We start from the raw sequence: 13,453 nt of genomic DNA on the forward strand, positions 1-13,453 counted from the left end.
AAATCTACTCCTGGTTTGTGTAAAGGTCTCTGGGATTATTTTTTGTTGCGTAAATCGGAGGTTTCGACGTCGATTTCGTAGGGTTTGGCTTTGCCGGAGCTTCCTCGGTTTTCTCACTGTCTTTCTCGTTTTTCTCACTATTTTTCTTTCTTGCAGGTGTCTTGGAGGTGGCTGATGGTCGGGTTTGGTTTTCGTGGTGACCCCAACGTCGGGCGCACTTTGTGGGTCGTGTGCGAACGAAAACTCCGGCGTTCGCCGGAGTTTTCGGTCCTGCCGACGACCGCAAATTGTCTTTTTTTTTTTATCTGATTCGTTACATTATCTACTTCTAAAAAAAACTTTCGTACTCGAAAGTCTCGAACTCTCGGATCAATTCGGGATATTTTTCCTTTATTTTCTCCTCTCGTTCCCACGTTGCTTCTTCGATTTTGTGGTTTCGCCACAATACTTTGATGAAACCTATGTTTCTATTATGTAAGGCTTTCACTTCTCGAGCTATAATTTGAATCGGTTTCTCCTGATAACTTAAGTTCTCGATCTCGAGGGGTCTGTAGTTTATCACGTGCGTAGGGTCTGTAATATATTTCTTCAACATGGACATATGAAATACATCGTGTACGCTCGAGAGTGAAGGTGGTAAGGCTAGTTTGTATGCTACTGAACCTATTTTTTCTAGAATTTTGAACGGTTCGATAAAGTGGGGGCTTAGCTTCCCCTACATCCGAATCTTAGAACGCCTTTCATAGGAGCTACTTTTAGGAACACTAGGTCCCCTCTTCGAACTCTAAGTTCCTACGCCTAACGTCGGCGTAGCTTTTTGCCTACTTTGTGCGGTGCACATCCTTTGATATGAACCAAGAGACATCAATCATACAATATACTTCAATGAAGATGTGAAGAAAAGGTTGTCAAAATTATCAAAAGATGTTTCAATTCATTCTACATTGAAGAAGAATGAAGTTTGATTGTTGTAAATTTTAGGTGGGTTACGATTTAGAGTAATTTAGAGTTATTGTATTTTAAGACTTTTTATTTAATTTCGGTTACATCTACATAATGGCTAATTATGGCCATAAAGTATGAATGTTACAACTCTTGGAATAACTTTAGTAGTTTCATTTTTGAGGTTATATAAAGCCTTATATGTTGTATTTGTAAGTAGACTTGGAAAATATAGAAAGAAGCATTTGTGCTTTTCTTTAGCCAATGGCTAAGTTTCTTTGCAATTCTATGTAGTTTAGGTTGCATGTAGAATCATTCAAGCTCGACATGATCAATCTTGCTTGTGGAGTTATTCGAATCTCAAGCAAGTGTTCTTACGTTGAGATATTTGATCAACAAGAATCATTCAAGCTAGACATGATAGATCTTGCTTGTGGAGTGATTCGAATCTCAAACAATGTTCTTGCGTTGAGATATTCGATCAACAAGGTAATCCGAATCTTATTCCCCTTGTATTGATTCCTTATCTTATCATCCTTGGTCTAATTTTCTATACCCCCTCGTTGGTGATGCGGACCAACTCGGGTCCTACCAGTTCTCGTTCTCCTACTTCACCCCAGCACAATGGGGATCTACACCGTTTTCCATATAACGCTTCAAATGGTGTCATCCCGATGGTTGCTTGAAAACTGTTGTTGTACGAGAATTCCTTTAAGTTTAGTTTAGTGTCCCAACTCCCCGTAAAATTCATAACACATGCCCGAAGCATGTCTTCCAGGATTTGGTTTAATCGTTCCGTTTGGCCATCAGTTTGTGGGTGGAAGGCAGTGCTAATGTTGAGGCGGGTACCCAACGCTTTTTGGAGTCCGCGCCGAAAGGCCGACGTAAAACACGGGCCCCAATCCAACACTATTGATACCGGGACTCCATGCAACCTCACAATTTCTTTCACATACGGTTGAGCCCAGTTGTCTATTGTATATGTTGCCTTGCCTGATAGGAAGTGTACCGACTTTGTCAGACGATTGACAATTACCCAAATTACCGTGTGACCCTTTATTTTCTTGGGTAGACCTACTATGAAATCCATAGCAATATTTTCCCATTTCTATTCTGGTATACTTGGAGGTTGTAGTAGTTCAGCGGTTTTCTGCCTAGGGGTTTTTACTTGTTGGCATACCAGACATTACTCGTATTTCGCGATTTCCTTTTTCATACTTCGCCACCGAAGTGTTGTTTCAGGTCTTGATACATCTTTGTACCACCTTGATGTATTGAGAAGAGTGAGTTGTGTGCTTCAGTTAGGATTTCGTTCTTTATTTCGCTCACAGTTGGGACACATAAACGTCCTTGACATAATAGTCCATCATCTGTTGACTTAGAAAAACCATCCACTGGGTCTACTGTCAACTGGTCTAGGATTTTGTTTAGGCTTGGGTCCTCACGTTGTGAGTCTATGATCCTCTGTCTGAGCGTGGGACGCACTGTCAGTCTGGCTATTTGGGCTATAACCTCCTTGTTTACTACCGCTATGTCAGCTCGCACTCGCTCCCTTGTGATGAGGGCCGACGAGTGTACTGCTTTTCGACTTAGTGCATTAACGACTATGTTTGCTTTTCCAGGGTGGTACTGGATATCTATATCGTAATCTTTTACCAGCTCTAGCCATCTACGTTGTCTCATGTTCAATTCTTTTTGTGTGAATAAGTATTTTAGACTTTTATGGTCCTTGTAAATCTGGGTCTTTTCGCCATACAGGTAGTGTCGCAAAATTTTTAACGCAAACACCACTGCCGCCAACTCCAAATCATGTGCAGGATAGTTTTTCTCGTAATCTTTTAATTGGCGTGACGCATACGCAACAAACTTGCCATGTTGCATCAGTACACAACCCAGCCCCTTTTTGGTTGCATCACTGTAAATCAAGTATCCCGCAGAGCTTTCTTGGACCATGAGCACTAGGGCGGACACTAGTCTTTGTTTTAGTTCCTGAAAGCTGGCCTCACAAGTATCGTTCCAGATGAAAGGTACGCCTTTTTTTGTCAATTGGGTGAGAGGCGAGGCTATTCTAGCAAAGTCTTGGACAAACCAGCAATAGTAACCGGCCAATCCCAAGAAACTTCGTATCTCGGTGACCGTAGTTGGGCGTTTCCATTTCGTGACGGCTTCTATCTTGGTGGGATCTACTAAAATTCCATCTTTAGACACTACGTGTCCCAAGAACGAAACCTGTCTTAGCCAGAATTCGCATTTGGAGAATTTTGCATACAACTTGTTCTCCCTTAAGATAGGTAGGTCTTTTTGAAGGTGCTCTTAGTGTTCTAGGTCCGTTTTCGAGTATATCAGGATGTCGTTTATGAACACAATCACAAACGTGTCTAAGCACTCCTTAAATACTCGGTTCATTAATTCCATGAACACCTCTGGGGCGTTGGTGAGGCCAAATAACATAACTACAAACTCATAGTTGTCATATCTGGTTCGAAAGACTGTTTTCGTTATATCTTCGTTTTTAATCTTAATTTGATGGTATCCGGATCGAAGGTCTATTTTGGAAAATACTGTTGCTTCTCGAAGTTGGTTAAATAGGAACTCGATGCAGGGTAATGGATATTTTCTCTTTACCGTCCTCTTGTTTAATTCTCTATAGTCAATGCATAGACGCATAGAGCCGTTTTTCATTTTAACAAACAATACTGGCACACCCCAAGGGGATACGCTAGGTCGAATGAAGCATTTATCTAATAGGTCTTGTAGTTGGGATTTAAGTTCTTTTAGTTCTGGTGGAGCCATGCAGTATGGGTGATATGAACCAAGAGAGATCAATCATACAATATACTTCAATGAAGATGTGAAGAAAAGGTTGTCAAAATTATCAAAAGATGTTTCAATTCATGCTACATTGAAGAAGAATGAAGTTTGATTGTTGTAAATTTTGGGTGGGTTACAATTTAGAGTAATTTAGAGTTATTGTATTTTAAGACTTTTTATTTAATTTCGGTTACATTTACATAATGGCTAATTATGGCCATAAAGTAGGAATGTTACAACTCTTGGAATACCTTTAGTTGTTTCATTTTTGAGGTTATATAAAGCCTTATATGTTGTATTTGTAAGCAGACTTGGAAAATATAGAAAGAAGCATTTGTGCTTTTCTTTAGCGAATGGCTAAGTTTCTTTGCAATTCTATGTAGTTTAGGTTGCATGTAGAATCATTCAAGCTCGACATGATCAATCTTGCTTGTGGAGTGATTCGAATCTCAAGCAAGTGTTCTTGCGTTGAGATATTTGATTAACAAAAATCATTCAAGCTAGACATGATCGATCTTACTTGTGGAGTGATTCGAATCTCAAACAATGTTCTTGCCTTGAGATATTCGATCAACAAGGTAATCCGAATCTTATTCCCCTTGTATTGATTCCTTATCTTATCAATGGGGCTTTAGAGATAGGTCCCATTCCTGGTTCAAGTTCTATTCCAAAGTCTACTGCTCGCGATGGAGGGATTCCCGGAAGATCCTCCGGAAAGACATTGTGGAATTCGTTTACTATGGGTACCGTATCTATTGTTTTCTCTTTTCTTTCTCTGTTTACTGCACAGGCTAGAATTGCCCACCCCCCTTGTTGTACCAAGCGTCTGGCTTTCATCATCGATATTATATTTGGGGTGGTGCCTGTGAGGGTTCCTTTAAACTTAAAGGTAAGTCCGTTTGGATGTGTGAATACCACTTCTTTCTTATGGTAGTCTATGCTAACAAAGTTTTCAGCTAGCCAGTCCATTTCTAGTATGACGTCAAAATTCGTCATATCTACTACTTTTAGGTCTATGTGGATGGTTCGTTCAGCTATTACCACTTGTCCATCTTTTACTCTATTTTTCGTGACTAGGTCTACCCCTGCTGGGGTACCGACCGACAATACATGCATTAAGGGTTCTACTACGAACCCTGCTTGTCTGTCACCACGGTGCCAGATGTTCCCGCCTCTTTACTGGTCGTTGCATATACCCTGATCTGTGCGCGGGTTTGCATGGTGTGTTCTCGAATGACCACACCTCTAGGGGGTCCCCTTGGGTTTCCTGTGTCCGTTCCAATATAGAATTGGGTCGTGTGACCTGCACGACCTCACCTATAACATACCCTCGAGCCTGCCATACATTTGCCCCAATGTTGTTTCCCACATTCGCGACACAGAGGTTTTTCCGGTACTAGGTCGCCTGTCCTGATGTCGAGGTCTCTGAAGTGGCGATTGGAATTCCATGGGTCCGGCCTCGACGGGGCATTTCTTTCCTATGACAACCATTTGCTCCGGGTTTTTCTCCTCCAGAGGTTCCTCCAGGGCCTTGGCCGTCCTCAGGGCCTCTTCGTAAGTTTTCGGGTCAAATGCCTCCAACATGCGACGGGCCTTCAAGTTCAACCCCAACATAAATTTCTCCGTCTGTTTCTCTTCAGTGTCTGCTAGTGACAGTGCGAACCTCTTTTGATAAGAATCACGGTGTTCCAAATGGACCTATTGCCAAGAAGATTCAAAAAATGTAATGAAAATAATTCGAACCTACACGTAGAGAGCTATATTGATTTCAAACATGTCGCATTAGCCACTCAAGCACATCAACATTTGTTTAATTTCATAAATTATGTAAAAGTCAAATGGTCAATTTGACTTATTCTTTGTGGAGATTAAAGGGCATAGGGAATAAATCCCGTCCACAAACATCTTTTGTCGGGAGACTATAAATACCCACAATATGTTATGTAAAATTCAGATTCGTGGATGAATGTAATTCAGATCTCAAATTGAGACGTTTCCCTTAGAAATCCGAGCATCATATTTGCCATTTCTAAGTTTCAAGCAATTCTTGTGGTAGAATTGCACCCGAGCAAATCAATCAAGCCTGGATCGTTGGGCTGAGAATTAGGGTTGCCTTATCATCTTTAATTTCATGAATTCTTGATCATACTGATCCACCGTGATATGAATCCAACAACTAATCATTTCCATGTACCCAAAGAAGATTGAAGTATCAAATCAAGAAAATAATGGAGTGGCTGACATTGGAAAGTGATTAGAAGACTTGCCATTGGTAGTGAATTATCAATTACAATTTATGAATGCCTTAATTTCTTCAATTTGTATTTAATAGCATTTATTAGTGATTTGTAGTTGATGGTTGAACTTTATTAGGTTAGGGTTATCTTTTCGGCATATTTAAAGGCATGTAATATTCATGTTTGGAATGAATTGTTGAATACAAACAAAACCGTTATGTTTTTTTGATACCTTTTTGGTGTTATTCTTTTTTTCAAACCTTACTTTAGGTTTGATGTTTAAACCGATTTATTGAACTAGTTTTGATCAATCTAATTCTGGAGTGAATTGTCTTGGTATCTAAGAGTGACCATCATAATTCCAAGTTCGATCTAAGAGTCATTCATCTTCTAACCAGCTCTTTGTTGAAATCAATCCGTTAAGATAACTTTCTCTGTGAACGTTTTGCAAGGATTCTAGAAGGATCTCTAACTTTGCAAAATCCAGCATTGTTGGCGCTTATCATTTGGTATCAGAGCATTTGGTCGACGTTCTTTGGCCGCTCTAGAGGTGAAATATCTTTATTGTTATTTTTTTTTTCTATCAATTTTTTTCTCTCTCTAATTATCAAAAAAAAAAAAAAAAAAAAAAAAAAAAAAAAGATTCAGTAGAAAAAAAAAATCTGTAGTACAAAAAAAAAAAAAAATTAGTTCTGAGAAAATATATATATATATATATATATATATATATATATATATATATATATATATATATATATATATATATATATATATTCCGTTCTTATTCATTTATTTGAGTTTGTTCAAAATTTTCAAGCTCTTGATCCTTGAGATACTAGTCTTAGCTTGTTAGAATTGATCGTTGAATTGGTTATAATCAAGCTTAAAGCAAGATTGCAAAAAAAAAAAAAAAAAAAAAAAAAAAAAAAAAAAAAAAATCAGCCTTTACATTCTTGACCTAGTACCAAAAGCCTACCTTTGAGTGTTAAACACGAGTATCCCTGAGTGAAATTTTTGTGAGAAGTATGGAGAGGTCCATTGATAACAAAATGTCACATAATGGAGAAGGAGTACCACGAGTACCAGATCTTACAAGAAGATGAAGGTATAGTAGTACAAGAAAGATAGACAAGAAAGAAGGGCGCAACAACAAAGATAAGAACGAACATTACAAGAAGATGAAGGTATAGTAGTACAAGAAAGACAAGTTGAAGGAAGATGGAGAGGAAGAAATAACCATGCAACTATTATGCAACCTAGAAGGATGGAAAGAGTACATGAAAGATAGATATGGGGGAATTAAACTCAAAATCCCACCATTTTGTGGAACGGTAGATTCTGAGGCATACTTGCAATGGGAAAGAAAGATAGAACATGTGTTTGATTGCAACGCCTATAGTGAAAATAAGAAGATGAGACTTGCTATTGCCGAATTTACCAATCATGCCGGTGATTGGTACCAACATCTCAAATCCGAGAGAAGAAGAAATGAGGAGGATCCAATAGAGACTTGGGAAGAACTTAAAGAAGCCATGAGAAAAAGGTATGTTCCAAAAGATTATGAAACAAATTTGAACACTAAATTGCAAGGTTTGAGGCAAGGAAAAAAAAGTGTGGCGGAATATTATGAAGAGATGGAGGCTATGATGGAAAGAGCAAATGTTAGAAAAGAAGAAGAAGATACCATGTCTAGATTCCTTGGAGGTTTGAATCGAGAAATTGCTCATCTTGTTGACAGAAATCCACCACCATATCTGGAAGATATGTATCATTATGCTCTCAAAATTGAAGACCAATTGAAGGAAGAAAAAGAGCATTAAAAAAGGTACACATCACGAACTAACACCTTTTCAAATTCTAAAACTTGGAACAAGGATAATTTTGTGAATAGAAATGAATCGTTGTCACCAAAAGAAAAGTTTGTGGCTGCTAAAAGGGTGGAGGCTGAGAGTTCCAATTGTAAAAAGAATGAAGCTTCAAAGACAGTACAGGAGAAATCTAGTTCTATTCAATGTTGGAAGTGCAAAGGGTTTAATAAAAAAGTTATGGTGATAAGAAATGATATACTTGATTCAGATGATGAATGTGAGGATCATGATTCACAGCTTTTGGAAGAAATCGCTGCATATGATGATGAGTATGTTGAAGAAGGTAATTCCATATCTTTGATCACAAGAAGGGTACTCAATGTTCAAATCAAGGAAGAGAAATTTGAAGATCAAAGGTAAAAACTGGTTCCACACAAGATGTTTGATCAAAGGAAACCCATGCAACTTGATGATTGATAGTGGAAGTTGCACAAATGTGGTAAGCCACTTCCTTGTAAAAAGACTTCAACTTTCTGTACATCCCCATCCAAAACCATACAAACTTCAATGGTTGACAAACAACGAAGAAATTAAGGTGAACTCCCAAGCTCTTATTTCTTTTACTCTTGGAAGATATAAAGATGAAGTACTTTGTGATGTCGTACCAATGCATGCGGGGGACATCTTATTTGGCCGACCTTGGCAATATGATAGAAAGGTAACATTTGATGGTTTGACGAACAAGTATACTTTTTATGGGAAGAAATTTACTTTACTTTCATTGTCTCCATATGAAATACATTGTGACCAATTGAAATTGGAGAAGAAAAGAAAAGAATATGAAGAACAACATTGGAGAAAAGAAACTAAGGTAAAAGAGAGAGATAAGAGTAAAAAAAAAAAAAAAAAAAGAGAAAAGTGAGGGGCAAAGGATGAGTGAAAACCAAGAAAGAAAAAAGAAGGTGAGGAAAAAAGTGAGAAAAAAAATATATTAGTAAGAAAAAAAACAATATTTAGTTCTTGTCCGGAAAGAACGATGAATTTGATTTGAGGACAAATCCTTTTAAAGAAAGGGGGAATGATATGAATCCAACAACTGATCACTTCCATGTACCCAACGAGCGATTACAAGAAGCAATACAAAGAAGATTCAAGTATCAAATCAAGAAAATAATGGAGTGGCTGACATGGGAAAGTGATTAGAAGACTTACCATTGGTAGTTGAATTACCAATTAAGACAATTTATGAATTGCCTTATTTTCTTCAATTTATATTTAATAGCATTTATTAATAGTTTAAATGCTTTTATATTTAATACCAATTAAGACTTACCATTGGTAGTTGACTTACCATTGGTAGTTGAATTACCAATTAAGACAATTTATGAATTGCCTTATTTTCTTCGATCTGTATTTAATAGCATTTATTAGTGATTTGTGGTTGGTTGCTGAACTTTATTACGTCAGGGTTACCTTTTGGACCTATTTAAAGGCATGTAATATTCATGTTTGGGATGAATTGTTGAATACAGACAAAACATTTGTGTTTTCTTGATACCCTTTTGGTGTTATTCTTTTTCAAACCTTGCTTTAGGTTTGATGTTTAAACCGATTCATTAATGTAGTTTTGATCAATCTAATTTTGGAGTGAATTGTCTTGGTATCTAAGAGTGACCATCATAGATTCCAAGTTCGATCTAAGAGTCATTCATCTTCTAACAAGCTCTTGGTTGGAATCAATCCGTTAAGTTAGCTTTCTCTGTGAACGTTTTGCAAGAATTCTAGAAGGACCTCTAGCTTTGCAAATTCTAGCATTGTAGGCGCTTATCATTGGTATCAGAGCATTTGGTCGACGTTCTTTGGCCGCTCTAGAGGTGAAATATCTTTACTGTTATTTTTTTTTCTTTTTTGTCTCTCTCAGATTATCGAGAAAAAAAAAAGAAAAAAAAGAAGAAAAATCAGCAGAAAAAAATCGGTAGTAAAAAAAAAAAAAAGTCAGCCTTTACATTCTTGACCTAGTACCAAAAGCCTACCTTTGAGTGTTAAACACAAGTGTCCCTGAGTGAAATTTTTGTGAGAAGTGTGGAGAGGTCCCTATTACTGGTAACAAAATGTCACATAATGGAGGAGTACCACCAGTACCAGATCTTAATACAACCATTCTTCAAGCAATTCAAGGTATGATGGAAATGATGATGGAAGATAGACAAGAAAGAAGGGCGCAACAACAAAGACAAGAACGAACATTACAAGAAGATGAAGGTATAGTAGTACAAGAAAGACAAGTTGAAGGAAGATGGAGAGGAAGAAATAACCATGCAACTATTATGCAACCTAGAAGGATGGAAAGAGTACATGAAGACAGAGATGGGGGAGTTAAGCTCAAAATCCCACCCTTTTGTGGAACGGCAGATTCTAAGGCATACTTACAATGGGAAAGAAAGATAGAGCATGTGTTTGATTGCAACACCTATAGTGAAAATAAGAAGATGAGGCTTGCTATTACCGAATTTACCAATCATGCTAGTGATTGGTACCACCATCTCAAATCCGAGAGAAGAAGAAAGTAGGAGGATCCAATAGAGACTTGGGAAGAACTTAAAGAATCCATGAGAAAAAAGGTATGTTCCAAAACATTATGAAAGAAATTTGAAAACTAAATTGCAAGGTTTGAGGCAAGGAACAAAAAGTGTGGCGGAATATTATCAAGAGATGGAGACTATGATGGAAAGAGCAAATGTTAGAGAAGAAGAAGATACCATGTCTAGATTCCTTGGAGGTTTGAATCGAGAAATTGCTCATCTTGTTGACAGAAATCCACCACCATATCTGGAAGACATGTATCATTATTCTCTCAAAATTGAAGATCAATTGAAGGAAGAAAAAGAGCATTAAAAAAGGTACACATCACGAACTAACACCTTTTCAAATTCTAAAACTTGGAACAAGGATAGTTTTGTGAATAGAAATGAATCGATGTCACCAAAGAAAAGTTTGTGGCTGCTAAAAGGGTGGAGGCTGAGAGTTCCAATGGTAAAAAGAATGAAGCTTCAAAGACGGTAAAGGAGAAGTATAGTTCTATTCAATGTTGGAAGTGCAAAGGGTTTGGACACATGAGCAAAGCGTGTGTTAATAAAAAAGTTATGGTGATAAGGAATGATATCCTTGAGAATATACTCGTGAGAGAGTGTTGTAAGGTCCTTTGTATTTCCATAGCTTATTTTTTGTAGCAAAGTTTCACAAATAGATTCGAGGACGAATCCTCTTGAAGAAGTGGAGAATGATATGAACCAAGAGACATCAATCATACAATATGCTTCAATAAAGATGTGAAGAAAATATTGTTGAAATTATCAAAAGATATTTCAATTCATGCCACATTGAAGAAGAATGAAGTTTCATGTTATAAATTTTGGGTGGATTACAATTTATAGTAAATTAGAGTTATTGTATTTCATTAATGTATTTTAAAACTCTTTATTTACTTTAGGTTACAATTACATAATGGTTAATTATGGCCATTAAGTATGAATGTTACAACTCTTGGAATGCCTTTAATAGTTTCATCTTGAGGCTATATAAAGCCATGTATGTTGTATTTGTAAGTAGACTTGGAAAATATAGTAAAAGAAGCATTTGTGCTTTTCTTTAGCCAATGGCTAAGTTTCTTTGCAATTCTATGTAGTTTAGATTGCATGTAGAATCATTCAAGTGGTATTGATCAAACCTCTTGTGGAGTGATTCGAATCACGAGTTTAGAAACGAGTTTTCTTTACTCTTGATCTTGATCATCAAGGTAATCCGTTCCATACTTTCCCTTGGGTTGATTTCCATATCATTTTGCTATCAGAGATCTTGTGTGTTGAGTGATTCGAATCTCAAACAATGTTCTTGCCTTGAGATATTCGATCAACAAGGTAATTAATCTTATTCCCCTTGTATTGATTCCTTATCTTATCAATATGCTTCAATGAAGATGTGAAAAAAAATATTGTTGAAATGATCAAAAGATATTTCAATTCATGCCACATTGAAGAAGAATGAAGTTTCATATGATAAAATTTTTGGTGGATTACAATTTAGAGTAATTTAGAGTTATTGTATTTTAAGACATTTTATTTACTTTAGGTTACATTTACATAATGACTAATTAAGTATGAATGTTACAACTTTTGGAATGCCTTTAATAGTTTCATTTTGAGGCTATATAAAGCCATGTATGTTGTATTTGTAAGCTAGACTTGGAAAATGTAGTAAAAGAAGCATTTGTGCTTTTCTTTAGCCAATGACTAAGTTTCTTTGCAATTCTATGTAGTTTAGATTGCATGTAGAATCATTCAAGCTCGACATGATCAATCTTGCTTGTGGAGTGATTCGAATCTCAAACAAGTGTTCTTGCGTTGAGATATTTGATCAACAAGAATCATTCAAGCTAGACATGATCGATCTTGCTTGTAGAGTGATTCGAATCTCAAACAATGTTCTTGCCTTGAGATATTCGATCAACAAGGTAATCCGAATCTTATTCCCCTTGTATTGATTCCTTATCTTATCACTTTGGGTCGGATTCGAATTACTTAGTACGAGAGCCAACCCACGATGAACATTCAATTCGACCCAAAGACGTGAGTAGGACAAACCCAAGCTTCGGTTCACGACCAGCGTGAAGCCCAGTAGCTGGGAACCAAGCCCCAAAGCCCACCTACAATGCTCGTCCCAACCAAGCCCAGAACCAACAACCACAATCCACGCACAACAGGAACAACCCGAGGGAGCGACCCGAACTCCACGCCTCGACCAGGTTCACGACCCACTCACATGTCTTCATCCCCATAGTGACATGTGTCACGCATGCAGACGTCGACTCCTTCGGCTCAGTCGGCTCAACGTGGCTCGACTAGACTCCTCGGCTTCTCGGCTTAGGCAGCTCGGTATACAAATAATATATCATTTTCTAGGTTTCTAAATCTCCTGAAGCCATTTTGACCTTATTTAAGGAAAATAAGGTGAGCATAAGTGATAAGATAAGGAATCACTACAAGGGGAATAAGATTCGGATTACCTTGTTGATCGAATATCTCAAGGCAAGAACATTGTTTGAGATTCGAATCACTCCACAAGCAAGATCGATCATGTCTAGCTTGAATGATTCTTGTTGATCAAATCTCTCAACGCAAGAACACTTGATTGAGATTCGAATCACTCCACAAGCAAGATTGATCATGTCGAGCTTGAATGATTCTACATGCAACCTAAACTACATAGAATTGCAAAGAAACTTAGCCATTGGCTAAAGAAAAGCACAAATGCTTATTTTACTATATTTTCCAAGTCTACTTACAAATACAACATACATGGCTTTATATAGCCTCAAAATGAAACTACTAAAGACATTCCAAGAGTTGTAACATTCATACTTAATGGCCATAATTAACCATTATGTAATTGTAACCTAACGTAAATTAAAAGTCTTAAAATACAATAATGAAATACAATAACTCTAAATTGTAACACACCCAAGATTTATAACAATCAAACTTCATTCCTCTTCAATGTGGCATGAATTGCTTGATAATTTTGACAACATTTTCTTCACATCTAAGTATATTGTATGATTGATGTCTCTTGGTTCATATCAATAAGTGATATGGAAAT

Source organism: Cucurbita pepo, chromosome 14 (genome assembly GCF_057944985.1).
Source record: "Cucurbita pepo subsp. pepo isolate OVF chromosome 14, ASM5794498v1, whole genome shotgun sequence".
Classification (NCBI taxonomy): Eukaryota; Viridiplantae; Streptophyta; class Magnoliopsida; order Cucurbitales; family Cucurbitaceae; genus Cucurbita; species Cucurbita pepo.